This window comes from Anser anser, assembly GCF_964211835.1.
Source record: "Anser anser genome assembly, chromosome: 1".
Classification (NCBI taxonomy): domain Eukaryota; kingdom Metazoa; phylum Chordata; class Aves; order Anseriformes; family Anatidae; genus Anser; species Anser anser.
The window spans coordinates 137,256,478-137,272,133 of NC_139720.1; the positions used below are offsets into that span (position 1 = coordinate 137,256,478).

General features: G+C 37.3%; 1 long non-coding RNA gene across 1 annotated transcript; it reads right to left on the minus strand.

The window, feature by feature from the left end:
• Positions 1-8,349: 8,349 nt before the first annotated feature.
• On the minus strand, positions 8,350-14,421 carry LOC310892803. Its single transcript, XR_014578464.1, has 3 exons — positions 14,363-14,421; positions 10,253-10,531; positions 8,350-9,685 (listed from the first exon to the last, which is right to left on the minus strand). It is a non-coding gene; the product is annotated as an uncharacterized lncRNA (long non-coding RNA).
• Between the last annotated feature and the right edge of the window lie 1,235 nt (positions 14,422-15,656).

Here is a 15,656-nt window from a genome sequence, read left to right on the forward strand (position 1 = left end):
TCTATGATTCTATAAGAGGAGGAGGGAAGACCTAGTAGAACATTAGACCAGAAAACAGTAAAACCATAAGCAATGGACAAACAAGAGACTAAATCCTGAACATGTGTTGGAGATAGTGAAACACCTTCCCATCTGTTCTTCCCTCTCTGTAAAAAAAGTAGAGTTGTGTAATAAAGGAAACATCTGGATTAGAAAATATAATTCCCAAATTAGATCACCACAAATCAGTAGTTAATGAAATACTGGGCTCTCCTCAGTGTTGGAACAAATTATTCATTTCCAGCTAAAATTGTGGGGTAATATTTTCTCATCTGGATGGAATGTTTTGCAACAATTATTTGTTTTATTTGCATTTTTGCAATTATTTGTTTTATTTGCATTTATTCCCCTTTTATATCTAAACTTTTAGTCCAGATTAAATTAACTAGTAAATGAATTTCACATGAATTTCACATCATGCTCCAGTAAAATTCAGTTGAACATTTATAGAGGTTAAGATTTAATCTAAAAGAATGTATGTGGAAGTCAAACGTTAATGTTTATGCAACTGTACATCCTCATAAATTCTCTGTTGTAGCACCAACAACACACGTGGTAGTTTTTTACCTTTCTCTGTCTGTTTAGGAGAGCCACATTTGTCATGAAAATTCCTGTTCCCCGCAGTAATATTTCCAGTTCAGAAACAATGTAACAGACCAACTTTAATTGTCACAGTTCAAATGAGCACAGTATTCCAAACAACCTGGTTAAACACAGATTACTCAAGCATCAGTGAGACAGAAACAAATGAGTAATTGGCATGAATGGCATAAACTGAGTAAATAATAATAATAATAATAGTAATAACACAGCTGTAGGGTTTTTCTTTAATAATTGTCCCAGACTCTTCATAGCAAATATATACTTTGGTTGTTGATGATTGCTCAGCTTTTAGTTATGCTTGTTAAAAAAAAAAAAAAAAAAAAAAAAAAAAAAGGTACATTAAAAATAGCACTCTAGTAAATTTACCAGTAACAATGGGATGTCTCACTTTTGTGCAATTTTATAGAATAGTAGCTTTCTTTACCTCACAAACATCACCATAAAGGTGTTAGTCTAATTGACCTCATTGCACAAAAAGGGCATATTTTTGCAGGAGTTCAGTGGGTTGCACAGGCTGCACAAAACTGTTCTATCACTTATACCCTCCAAAACATGGCACACATCTCAGAAGTATATTGAATCTCTCCCTTATTTGCCTCTAAGGCTGGTAATCAGTGTGTTGTTCTGTGACCAAGGTGTTCACTTTCTGCCCTTCTGGACTTGCCAGTCAGTCAGTCAGACCTTTAATGTCTAATTTTGTTCCTGATCAAGATCTGTGTTTACAAGAACAGAAAGGAAAATTGTGAGGGTGGTGACAATAATAGTTATCACAGGAATGCATAGCTGCTGGAGTCCTTATTCAGTTCGGGAACAGGCCAGACCATCATCATAACTTAAAAGCAGTCACTTTAAAGACTCTGAGGTAAGGTCTCTTTCTCACCCCAGAGCACTTTATCTCTGATAGAGATGATGTTGGCCTCTGAAGAATTCCATAAGTGAATTAATTAGCAGACTGAGCTTTTTTTTTTTTTTTTTCTTCTTTAAGATCTGGGGAAGTACTTCTGTAAGTTTAACTATATTTGCAATATGAGAAGACCTTGTAAAAGTAAAGATAACTTAAAAGTAACTTAAAGAGTAAAGTAATCAAGGAAAAAAGAAAAGAAGATTGCGAAATGCTTTTAAAAATATCACGGAGCATTAAAATATATTAGTAATTTTTAAGCTGGTGGACTGACTAGAACCTATGCTACCTGTAAAACTTAAGACTACATGTATATAATAATCCACTATAAATATATATAATATAATTTACCATGTGCTTATACTTTTAAGATTTCATATCTTTAAACTAGTATTAGTACCCACTATTAGACAAATATTCTCTCTGTGCAAGACTCTTGTGCAACAATTGAATAAGCAAATACAAAACCACCAAAGTGAACACAAATATCAACATAACTGTCCTCTCTTTGTGAGTGTTTAGACAGTTCGACTGCATAAAATCATCCTCATATTAGGCTTTTGGAATAAATTAATTAGAACAGAAACCGTGATCTATGAAATGAATTATCTGGCTTGATGTCATTACTTTATCATCATATTGTTACAACATTAATGCTTAATTGCATGTTTATATTGTGTTCTTGTTGTAGATGGAATGTCTTAATGAAAGTTGCTGTTGCATGAATTCATTTTTCTTTTTTTTTTAACCTCATTTTTTCTTTCTTTTGCTTTACTGGATCAGACATGTGGTCAAGAGACTTTTCTTAGATAAAAGTTCAGACTTGAAAGAAATTCAGAGGAGGGAATTATTTGCTGGAGAAAGCAGATGAAAGGAGGTTCTTTTTTTGCTCTACAAGCCACTTTTGCATATTCTCATGCTGCTCCACTTGGTGTTTCCAATCAAGATCAAGGGGTGTTTCCTACTGTTTTGGGCTTGTATTAATTATTCTGCACATCTGTTCCTCTCAAACAGAGAGCACAGATGTGAATGCTTGTAGAAAAGGCAAAAGAGGGGTGGTCTACAAGTATTTTAGATGTGTTTAATCCTTCTCTTGGCAGGTAAACTATTCCAGGATTCTCCATACATTTTATTAAGCTGAAGGCAATAGGGATCAGGCTAAGACTGGTTTTCTTCGACCCTGCTGGAACTGTGACCTCTGGAATTTACATTTTTCTTATGACAGTATTCTCTAGTGAGCAATAACACACTACTTTCACTGAACTGTTACAATACCACTTTCTAATCTCAGCCCTACAATGAGCTCTGCCGAGTATGATAAAAGCCTTCTTGTAATATTACAGTCAAGTCAAACTGACTTGATACACAAAGGAAATGGACAGAAAAATCTGCCTTATATAATGGTTTCATATGTAATTAGTTTTTCATAGACTGGATTTCAGCCACAATTGCATCATTTTCTCCATTTTGTTAAATCCCTGTTGACATCTCAATAACTATCTTCCACCATGGATAGACACTTCTACTGTGGCTGACTGGCATAGTGGTATTAATAGTTTTCATGAAAGTTGTTGGATAGAAAAATATGTGAACAGTTGACAACAAAATAAACAAATAAAATAAAATAAGTTTTTCTTCAAAAATGGAGATGTGTCAGAATCACTCTGTGCAGCACTGTATGAGCCAAATTGACCCAGAGTGGAATGACAGCTCAAAAGCTGAGAAGAGAACATATATCCCAGATCAGCAAGTGGCTCATGAACAGCAGTCAATGGGAGACAGCTAAGATTCAGTTTCCCTTTCTGATTGGTTTACACCATCAACTTCAGTTTAATTTAGCTAAAAAGCACCAACTTCCTGACCACAGAACAAACTACTATTTCTTAGGTAAATATGTTTCCCCCATCTTTTTCTTCTGCTTTTCTCTTTTTCTCTCTCATCAGTTTCAAGACTTTTTTTTTTTTCATGATGTAGATGAAGAAAAGATGAACACTATAAGCATCTTATAGTGCAAAAAATCCAATTGTAAAGAGATCTTCTTGTCAGCATTAAAAGATTCGAAAGATTTTCTTGCCAAGCAACTGGCATAGAAATCTGAAGAAAGAGGAGAAATATTCAACTCATTTTAAATCTATTTTTTGTTAATTCCACCTTATAGGCCTAAGTGATTTTTAAGACTGCTAGTCAGTCAAAGTAAAGCTTTTCTACAATGTGCCCCTCTGATGGCTGAGAGAGTACCAAGCCATGTCTGTTTTTCTGGCAGCATAGCACAGTTATTGCTGCAGGTTCAGACAGAGCAGAGTTGTGCCAGGTGGCACGTACCCAAAGTCATTCACTGGGACACAGGACCACATTAATGCAGAGGTGTTTTGCATACCTGAAACAGCTGAGAAGCTTCATACAGCATTTTCCAGTACCAAAGGCAGTCATCAGCCCAGAGGTCTATTAATACGTTTTTCAGTGAGAGAGAAAAGAAGAAACATTGACACTTCAAAAGGGTAATGTAACCTGACCCACAGAAAGAGGTGGTAGAAAGAGTCAGTTAACAACTTTACTGTTTCCATGTTTTGAAATAAAACAGTAAGAGCACTAGAAACAGACCACCTACCAAAACGGTGACTATTTACACATGAGCCAGAGATTGCAGTCTGACTGTGCTACAGTTGATTGGGAGGAGTTACTCCTGTCATCTCTAAGTTAGTGCAATATTTCAACCAGTTTTCAGAGCTTAAATAAGTTCAATGTGCAAACTGTGTTTAAAAATGGTTCATGACTTCACACTAGTTCCTTCCCAGAAATCTATTTTATTTGGCAATATTCTTGCTTTCTGAAAATATTATCAGTTTGGCACATGGAAGGGGATATCATTTTTGGCACATTTCCTGCAACCAACAACAGGATGAGATGCAGCAATGCTGCCAAAGGATTTAACAAATCAATTCTGCTTGCAGTTGAATATCAGGGTTTGCTCAGGATTTTATCTCTTTTCAGTAGCAAAAGAAGCCATGATGTTCTTTATCAGACAAACTATCTATAGATAAGATGATAACCTCAAACCTACAGTAAGAATTCTATCTTCATAGAATAAGAGATGTCTTGGGACTCCATATCACACAAGACCCAAGTAACAATAAAATTTTCAGCAAGAGCCCTGGATTTTAACCTGGTGAAAAGTGAACTGGGTACATGCCATGCTCAGAGTGAGCAGTCAGACTCCTCTTACTATTTCCACACTCGTTCCCTTTATTCCTTTTTCTATAAACTTCACCAGACCCTACTTTGGAAACAGCATAAAAAAAACATATCCTTTTTTTTTTTTCTTTTCAGATGGTCTCTGCCACTGGATTCAGTCAGAACGAAGCCACAAGTTTTTATAAAGGGAGAAGCAGCACTGGGGACAACCTATTTCTTTACAAGAAGCTTCCCTGTGCATCAGAGCTCTTTATGTAAGTGATTCACAAAAGATCAAGCAAGCAAAGATACTCGCTTGAATAATGAGACATGACCAGCCAACACTGCACTGTTAACAATCTAACTTCCAAAAATGAATTTCAGGAGTTACTTCCTCCTGTACTCTTCCTATGCAAACATCAAAACAGAGATCATATGTCTGATTTTTCTTAGATGATTCAATTTGATTTTACCTGTGAATAAAATATAAAGTGTATCACGATCGCTGGAGAAATATTTTACTTTATGCTCAGTAGTGTATGTTCATTTCCATTCAGTTATGTACATAAATGTAAAACGTTTCAAAAGTCAGAATAGGTAACTGGGAGATGGTTCCGTATTTTTCAGTATGAGCGGTGCTGACTGAATTGTGTGGTTTGTTTAACATACTACTTGAACTGGTAATATTAATGAATTTATGACCAACAAAACCATCACAGTATTTTTGTGCATATGAAAAGTACACAACAAAAAATTATCTTTTTTCCTCATTGGTAACCATTGAGATGACCCAAAGCTACAAATCTGTAAGTATAAATAAGGATTCCTACCACTAAAAAGCTTACTCAGAAAAATACTAAAAGGCATAATTGATGCAGGATATTTAACTCTCACTATGCCAAGAATTAATATTTTTTTTTTCTGTCCCATTCTCTGTTTTCTACAGGGAGCCCACATCATCAACATGTGTCTCCAAGACTGGTGCATCTGCCAGAATTTTGGGTTTTATAATCATGGAAAGAGTCTTCAAGACAAAACTGCTGAGGCCTGATGGGACCCACCTGTCTTGACGCAGGAAATGTTTTTTGGCTCATAAGCTATTAAGACTGATTGAGAAGGCTTTAAACTAGGATCAGTGATGGAGGGGATACCATTAGGAACCCTGAGCTTAAGCCAGAGGATGGTGCGGCAGCATCTGAGGGTGGCAAAGCTAATGGGAGCATCTGTGCCACTCCAGGGAGCACATCTGAAATACTCATATACCAACACACAAAGTATGAGGAAGAATGTGAAAAAAATGGATGCTTTCATCCTTTCCCAAAGCTATGTTATCATCGGTATTAGTGAGACTTGGTGGGATGAGAAGTATGACTGGAGTACCGGGATGGAGGGCTATCAGGAGGGATAGACAGGGCAGGTGAGGTGGAGGTGTTACACTGTACCTAAGAGAGAGATTAGACTGCACAGCCCTTGCCATTAGGGATGGTGCTGTAAAGTCTCTGGGTGAGGATTAAGGGGACAGATAGCAAAACAGATGTCATCATGGATGTCTACTATCGACCACCCACACAGGACAATAGCACAGATGGGCTCTTCTATAGGCAATTAGGAGAAATCTCTGGAACAGTTGCCCTTGTCCTCAAGGGAGATTTCAACCTCCCAGACATAAACTGGGGATATCATAATACTGCAACAAGCAAGTCTGTAAAATTCCTAAAGCATGTTGAAAATAATTTCCTGTCACAAGTACTCAGTGAGCCAACTAAGAAAAGTGTCCTTCTGGATCTCTTGCTCAAGAATAGGGAAGGCCTTGTGAGAGAGGTGACAGTAGGTGGCTGTCATGGCCAAAGGGATCATGAATTAGTAGAGTCCAAAATTTTTGGTGTAAGGAACAAAAATGTCAGCAGAGTTGCCACCCTTGACTTTAAGAGATAATTTTAAGCTTCTAAGGGAGCTAGTTAGCAGTGTGCCCTGGGAATTGGGCCTATAGGGTTAAGGGGTCCATGAGAGCTGGTAGCTTTACAAGAACAGCCTTTTAAAAGCACAGGAGCAGGCAATCCTACTGTGCCATGAGTCAAGCAAGAGACTGGCCTGACTGAACAGGGAAATCCTCCTGGAACTAAGGCAGAAAAAGAGAATATGTGATTTCTGGAAAGAAGGTCAGGCTTTTATCAATGATCTGTATGCAGGAGTTGAATGCATCCTCAGCGAGTTTGCTGGCAATACTAAACTGGGAGGTGTTGTGGACTCCCTGGAGGAATGAGAGGCTGTGCAGAGGGATCTAGATAGATTGGACAGGTTGCATTGCAATCAGCAAAAACATGAACTTCAGCAAAGGAAAATGCCAGGTTCTGCACCTGGGACAGAGTAATGTCAGGCACAGGTGCAGACTGGGAGATGAGTGGCTGGAGAGCAGCTCAGCAGAAAGGGATCTGGGGTTGCTGGTCAGCACCAGGCTCAACATGGGGCAGCCAAATGGACAAAATGCATTTTGGGGTGCATTAAACACAGCATAGTCAGCAGGTCAAAAGAGGTGATTCTCCCACTGTATTTAACATTGGTGTGGCCTCACCTTGAGTATTGTGTGTAGTTCTGGGCTCCACAGCACAACAAGGATGTTAAGGTTCTTGAAAGCATCCAGAGGAGGGCAACAAAACTGCTAAAAGGGCTGGAAAGCATTTCCTGTGAGGAGAGGCTGAGGACACCTGGCCTGTCCAGTCTGGAGAAAAGGCTAAGGGGCAACTTCATTGCTCTCTGCAATGTCTGAAGCACATAGAGAAGTGCCAGTCTCTGCTCCTTGACACTGATGGTCACCAATGATAGGACACAAGGAAATGGCACAAAGCTGTGCCAGGGGAGGGTCAGGCTGGGCATTAGGAAGATTTCTTTACTGTGAGGGTGGTTAACCAACATAAAAGACTTCCTAGAGAGGTTGTTAGTGATCAAGAGACACTTGGATAATATGTTATTATTAATTACATTATAAAAATAATTAAGAATTAATATGCTTTTAGTATGCTTAATAATATGCTTTAACTCTTGGTTAGCTCTGAAATGGTCAGGCAGTTGGACTTATCCTTGAAGGTTCCTTCCAACCAAATTGTTCTGTTCTGTTCTGCTCTGCTCTGCTCTGCTCTGCTCTGTTCTATTCTATTCTGTTCTGTTCTGTTCTGTTCTGTTCTGTTCTATTCTATTCTATTCTATTCTATTCTATTCTATTCTATTCTATTCTATTCTATTCTATTCTATTCTATTCTATTCTATTCTACTTTGTTCTGTTCTGCTCTGTTCTGTTGTGACCAAACTTTTTTTGGTCTATTTGAATATTTTCTTCCTTTCTGAGACTTGTTGCAGTCTTCTTGATTTAGCACAGTTATCATCGGTCAAATGAGGATCCCCTGAGGGTCTTTTCAAGACCCTTGGAAGTGTTTTCTAAGATAACACAGATACAGAGCTTAGACTCCTGAGCATGTTTGAAAATTAATGCTATCACTAGTTTATCAATAGTACCCTTATAAATATATTATATATAGCCTTATAAATATATTTATATAACCTTATAAAAAGATGGAAAGAAATGTTATTGATACAGCTACATGCTGAGAATGACTAGACACAACTTTTCTTGACATTGTTAAATTTATATTTATTAAAAGGACTTGTGTAAATCTTTCAGCAATTTAGATAATTAAACCTCTTACAATTATTATTTGTCAGCTATGATCAAAGAATGAGCCATGAAGGAATACTGCAGGATTTTCTTAGAACTTGCTAGTACAAGACAAGGCACTTTAGATAAGTAGACCACTCTTCCTTGGCAAAATTTTACAGATAAGTATTACTAATATTATATTATATCTGTTTCCCTTATACTGCCTTTTTAATAAATATCTGCATGCATAGCACAGTTATTTTTTTGTGACTAAAACATGTGTTGCAGATTTAGATTGATAAATCAAATGGAGCAAGAACTCTTTAAGCTTAGGGGAGAGGTCAGGAAACCAAGGGTGAAACAGTCTTGTCAAGCTGTCTTTAGGAAATTCACATCCTTGCACTACCATCCTGCAAACTTTACATATCTAAGTGTTCTTATAAATAAGGTTGTGATAAATGCATATAAATAAACATTTTAGAATCATAGAATGGCTATAGGCCCATAATTTTTATTTATAAGGCACATCTCATGAGATTGTCAAATATATGCACTTGTATCCAAACACGTATATTTTACATTCTTATAGCAATTATTCCTTCCAGATAGCTATTTTGCATCATCTTGAGTCAACCTTTGTTGTTGTTTACAGTGGTTTATATCAGAATCACTACATTAGTTTAATTTGCAGACTGTGAATTACCAGTTTTCTAAGATACCATATTTTCTAACATCTTTAGACTAATCTAACATGAGTCTCTCCTATAAGAAAAAAAAATTTTATTTTTACCTCTATAATACTCCTCAAAATATTGTAATGGCAATGTGAAAAGGTCACAGAATATGTGTAAAATTTATGTTGTACTTTGGAGCACTTCCATTTGTTTCACTTTGCTGTAATACCAAAGTTTAATAATCTTTTTCTGTTACAGACAAATGAATCAACGTGAACTTCCAATAGCCTTTTAATAGTTGATTTTGATGAGGCATTGCTTGTTTCTTCTAAATTAAGGTGTCTAGAGAGTAGTAGTTTTTTGTTTTGTTTTGTTTTGTTATGAACATTTATCTTAGATATCCCAAAATAGAAAATGTACACTTACTGCACTGGACAGAGTATAAATAAATGTTGCAGAATGTTTCTGGTCTGTATATATGTATCAAATACAATCTTCAAATTTTTGACCACATTTAATTTGCTTTAAAGTGCAATTTTAAGGTAGAAGCAAATATCAATAGACTTCAGTAAATATATTCATCTTCCATGGAAAACAGTTTTTCAAGTCTTAGCAAAACATCAAGCTTTTGTTCAAAATAGACACCTGGAAATAAAAATTAGAGAAAGAATTTAGTTTCTCATTTAGAATTCCCATGTGCAATTGTACATATTAAGTAAAGATATCTATAGGCTGGGAAATGCAAATAATCCTTGCTATCAAAGCAAATCCTTGCTAATCAAATTGCTAGAAACACACTTACTGCACTTCCAGTATAATTCAGTCCTGGTGGGTGTTGGCTTCTTTTAATATATATGTTGGGTAAACAGTTAAGTTTACCTCTTTGGATTGTTTAACTTTTTTAAAGAGTATGTATTTATGACAGTTTCACTCCTAATAGCCTCTAGAGAGTTTAATGTCTATCACAAACCTTTGCTAATTTGCTAAAAACTATTTCAGTTCCTTGATTGATTTAATGTGGCCCAATTGATCTGAACAGAACAAATGCTTCCATTCCTCATGGTGCCATGGAAAATGCAAAAATTCCCAGATGTGAATATCATAGTCAAAACTATTTTGGAATTTTTTGAAGTGTTATTAAAATAACTGATATGATTGATGGATATCCCTATCCATACCAATGAGTCATATATAAATAAATCATAGACTCACAGAATTATGGGGTTGGAAAAGACTTCTGGAGGTTATCTCATCCAGCAGGACTCAAGCAGGGCCACCCAGAGCATGTTGCCTATCACCATGTCCCAGAGGCTTTTGAAGATTTCCAAGGAGGGAGATTCCACAAGCTCTCTGGGCAACCTGTGCCAGACCTTGGTCACCCTCACAGTAAAACATTTTTTCTTGTGTTCAGAAGGAACTTCCTGTGTGTCAGTTTGTGCCCATTGCCTCTCATCTTGTCACTGGGGACAGGCTCTGACTTCTCTTCTTTTCCTAGTAAAAACAAGTATTTCCAGTATTGAATTTTTTTTCTCTTCAAAATTAAATCCTCATAATCAGGCTGTGTGGTACCAATTTGAAGTACTTGTGAGAGGGTTTTTTTCTCCCCTGTCTAAGGACTCCTGAGAAAACTAGAGGACACCTGAGAGAATGTACAAAATAGAGGAAAACTGAGCACCTTTGGAAAGAGATTTGTCACACCAGAGCATGGCAGGCAAACCTGGACATACCTTGGTCTCTCCACTTACTATATGGCAGCTCCTGTGTATGACCGAGCTGACATCTGTCCTCTGATTTGGGGAAAACAGCTTCAGACATAAGTGCATATTTAAAATAAACTTGCAACTGTATTGGTTGAATAGGTAAGTAGAACCTAAAGACCTATTTTGAAATACTATTTTATATATCTTCATTAATCCTATTCATTCTAAAATTTCAATATTAAAAAGAAGGAAAATTAAAAGTGCAGTGTGATTACTATTTCTATGAAGATAAAGGATTTGCACAACACACTTCAGTAATATAATACGGTTGTAAGGCTTAGTACAAACTTGGTATCAGAACTAAGTAGAGATATTTCACAATGATCCAACTTTCAACAGTTTGGTTACACCTGTCACTTTAAATTTTTCCACAAAAGCTAAACTGTAAACCTGAATTGGACTGACAGTAACACTCTAATCTACTTGACTTATTTTCTATAGATAATTAATTTGAAGAAATGTTGTATTTGCTCATTCACGTTGTTATGTTTTGAAGGATAGATTGAGAAATTATTTTGAGAGGGGAAGAAAATTGCCCTCATAACTTTCTTTCAGTCACGGTAGTCTTTACTCAAAAACAGGATACATTTAGAAAGAGGAAGTAAAGCAGGAATTAGTAGGTTAGTCTGCAGTTTTTCTGTCAGGTGTAAAATGGTGTGGATTGTGTTGTAATGTCCAAAATTTTTTGGGACAGATGTGGTTATGTTCTGTGATTTATGTGTTAAGCATGCTGTTTTGGTGAGTAGATTTCCTGTACAACTTATATTCTAGTAAATAACAGAGGCTTTTAGAAAAACACAGGAAAGAAGGATCATCGTCTTCCTTTTCTGTGTGTTTTCCACTAGACCTCACAATTCATCCCAAGACGAGGAAAAGACAGCTAGCAGGAAAAACTTGAAGGTTACTAGAAAATCCTGGGAGAGCCATAGTTTAAGTCAACTTTTCACTGAGCCTAACAAGCTCATTCAGAAAATGTAGGGACTTGGAGAACTAAGCACCCCAGTCAGATAAAGTCTCTCTTTCCGAGAGGAAGGCTTTCAGATTGGCATATAGTGATGCACACTGGGATAGTCTGAAAAGTTTTGGACTTACCTTGGACTTACCTTCCTCTCCAACAAAGCATGGGCAGACAATAACATGAAATGCTTTTATATGGACTTTTTGAAAAACTTTGCATTTTACTGTGCTTTATTCTTTTAATATGAAAAAAAAATGGGAAATAGGAACAGGAAGAAATTTGAGAGACAATTTACTCCACCCACTGCCTGACAGAAGGGTTATCTGTAGATGTCATTCCCTTTGGTGTCTGTTTAACATGTTTGTTTATACATACTTTTACTGGGGAAAACTTTACAAACCTACTGGGTAAATTATTCCACAGTCTTATGGCTGTTAGCAATGACAAAGTTTTTTGTTCAACTCAATTACCCCACTTGTTGAACTACGGACCCATTATTTCAATTAGCTATCAGGTAAAAAGTCTTTTGTGTTTCCATTACTATATGGAAGACAGTTATCATGTTCCTTTTAGCAGTTTGTTTGTTTTGTTTTGTTCTGCTGTCTAGGCTAAACAACAGCTTATGCAGTCACCCTTCTGAAGCCATTTTTTTCCATATTCTGATCATTCTCAGTGTTCCTCTCTGGTCTCTGTCCAACTGGTTCACATCCTTTCCTAATTACAGTACTCTAAATAATATTTAGTGCTCCAACTGAGGCTTCAAGATCTTCAAGAAGACTTGAAGGACCACTTATTGTGTTGTTCAGAACAATGTGCCTCCTAGAGCGCCTTTTTCACAACACTACTGGCTCACATTCAGCTTGTGCTCCACAATAAGCACAGATCCTTTTCGTTGTTAGAGAGCTGTAGCTCAGCCAGCCCTTCCCCGCCCTGCATTTGCACAGATGGCCGTTCCTAGTAAATACCTCGCCTGAAGAAAGCTACCAACAGCTCCACAGAGAAAACCAGGGATTGCTGTGCAGACCCAGATGTGCAACATAAAACCAAGACTGACTCAAATATTGAGAAACAAGCTTTTCTGCAGAGGGAGAGGAAGTCTTCAGACCCAATGCCTCAAAGGAAGTCATTCCTGCAGACTAGAAGGGAACCCCATGCACACTCCCCGGCGCCATAGTAGGGTTGGAAAGGATTGAGTTCAAAATAGTGAATAGTGAATAGAGTAAGGAATTGATCCTTATATTGGGAAATGTTATACAATAATATAGGATGCCAGGATAAAAAGGGGGTGAGAAGCTTTAGGGAGAGATGTAATCCTCATTCCTCTGGAACTGCCTCTTCACCAGAAATTCATTTCAATTCACTTAGTGGTGACAGATTTACTAGAAAAGGCTGAAGGAGTGGCATCACTCCTTTTCAACTCCCCCACCCCTACACACACACACACACACACATAGAGGTTGGCATAGAACACAATCCTAGCCTTGGAAGACAAACTCTCCCATTTACAGTTGCTTCCTCATCACCCTGTGGCCCTGTCATCAGACTTCTCCCTCACATTAGCTCCTGTGGCTGAGGTTATTGTTTGCGAAATGGAATTCTGATGATCCGTCCTTCAGAAGGGTACAGCAATTTAAGCAACAATATTTCCTGTGCCATGTCAGCTTTTGTAATGATGCCCATGGCCAAAGAAATATTCAGAGGCATTTCTGTTAATATTTCAATTTACTTTCCCTTTACCACTTTTTATTTCTTCTTTACATCTAGTTGTAATAGCTTCATGCTGAAGCTTGGTCTCTGTAGAGCAGATATGCAGAGGTGAACTTACAAGCCACTGAAGAACAGAGTCAACGTGTAATGTATGTGTAATGGCATTTTTTAAATACAAATTAAAGTAAGGAGGAGGAACAGACTGCTGCCAAATGCTGAAGGCTGCAACTGGTAATGGAAGAATTATTTTCATGCATTTAAGAGAAAGTGCTGAAGTGCTGAAGAGTTTTATAATCTGTTTTATAAAGTACTTGACAGTGCCCCTCTAACATAAACCTGCCCAGAATAATTACTAGATTCCTTGGCTATTCTCAGCAAGTTAAAATAAAAGCTCCACCTTTCCCTGTATGAAGAGCTGTGATTTTTGCCCCTTCAGAGGGAATGAACTCATTCTCCTCCTGCTTATTCCACCATATGGCCTCCTCTGAACAGCTGAGGGCCAAACAAAATGCAAGCCTTTTCTGCTTGTGGTTCTTCTTCCCAGAGCTTGAAAGGGCTGCTGCGCCCTTTCTTTCCTACATCAAATTTGTAATGAGCCTCTGCCAAAGCACAGGTCAGCAAGAAAAAAGGAAAAAAAAAAAAAAAAGGAAAAAAAAAGGAAAAAAAAAAGAACACAGGTTCTTTCCTTTGACTTAATCCTTCTGACAGGCACAGATCCAGTAACTCATGAAGATCCTCATCAAGTATGTCTGCTCCATTTCAGTCAGGTGAATATTGTCATGTTGATGAAGTATCCCAGAGGAACTGCTAAGCACGACTTCATTACTTACACTGAAATACCCCATCTACTAATCTTGGCAAGCAAGAGTGACTGTTTCTCTGAAACTCCCCACTCACTATTTGAGCTGTGGCAGCTCCAGCAGCATTTCAGCCATCTTCCTTTGGAAAACTCCTCTGTAAAACAGCAATGACAAGTGGGTCAATAAACATCTATGAAGCATTTGAGCACATATTCTACTTTTACTGGTCCATTAATGCAGGCTCAGTGAAAGATAACTGTGTTTTAATAACTAGCATGCAAGACATTGACTACCAAATGCATGAAAAAACTTTTAAAGCAGTTCTTTCAGAAACAAGTCCTTGACCCTGCAGATATTTCAGATCTGGGCTGCCAAGACATGGCATGTAGCGCTGTCTGTGAAATCATCACTGGCTGCAGAAATATCAGAATCGTCAGCTCTGACTTGGCAAAAGGTTATGTGGTGTACCAAGATAGCTTATACAATAACAGGGGGTGGAGTGTTCATGCATCTTTTGTCTTCAACTAGTTGCTCATGTGAGTGTGAGAGAGGGAAATCTTGTGGTTTTATCTTTTCCAGTTCTTTGGGGGATGGTCAAAAATGTTGGCCAAGCGCAGGTTTTATTTTTCCAGAGAATGAATATACTGCTTTCTGCAAAGCAAAGAACAGGTTTCAAAGCCTCTTTTTCACATTGTTAGAAACTTAGAGGTATACAGCAAGTACAGAATTACAAAGGGACTATTACAGTTATTTCAGTTGTGGATGTAATAAAAATTGGCTTTTCTGATCTCCCAGAATTTTTACAAATTTATAGCATTTAATAAGGGTCATAGATATAGCAACAGACAAAAACTATGTAATCAACAGCAGGCTGGTTAAACACTTGTCACTCACTTATTTCTTCAGCAAACATTTTTTTCTCCGACATACATAAGTGTGTAATCCTACAGGAATAAACTGTATTTGACCAAAAGAGTCAAGACATTTGGTCACCTACCTTCAGCATTCCCATCCCCTTCCAACAGGATAACACTACTTGAACTCTGATTGAGTTTTTAAAAAACTTATAATTATTCCCTGGTATCTTATTTACTTTGTAATACACCTTGACAAAGTTATACAAGGGCAAGACTTTTCTTAGCATTCAGAAAGTCATTTCCTTTCAAACACCTGCAGAACAAAATACTCTAGAAACAACAAAGGTCCAGGATGCAACAAAAAAAAAACAGGCAAAAGCAAATCCTTCTCTCTCATGAAAGGATCTCATGATCCTTAATGTTCGTGTTTTATGAAGAACAGTTTTCAAAACAGTCCTCTGGGAAGGAAGCACACCAGTTTAGGGCTAAGAGCTGCTGCAGAAAATTAGCTGATGTACCTGAGAAAAGGCAGTG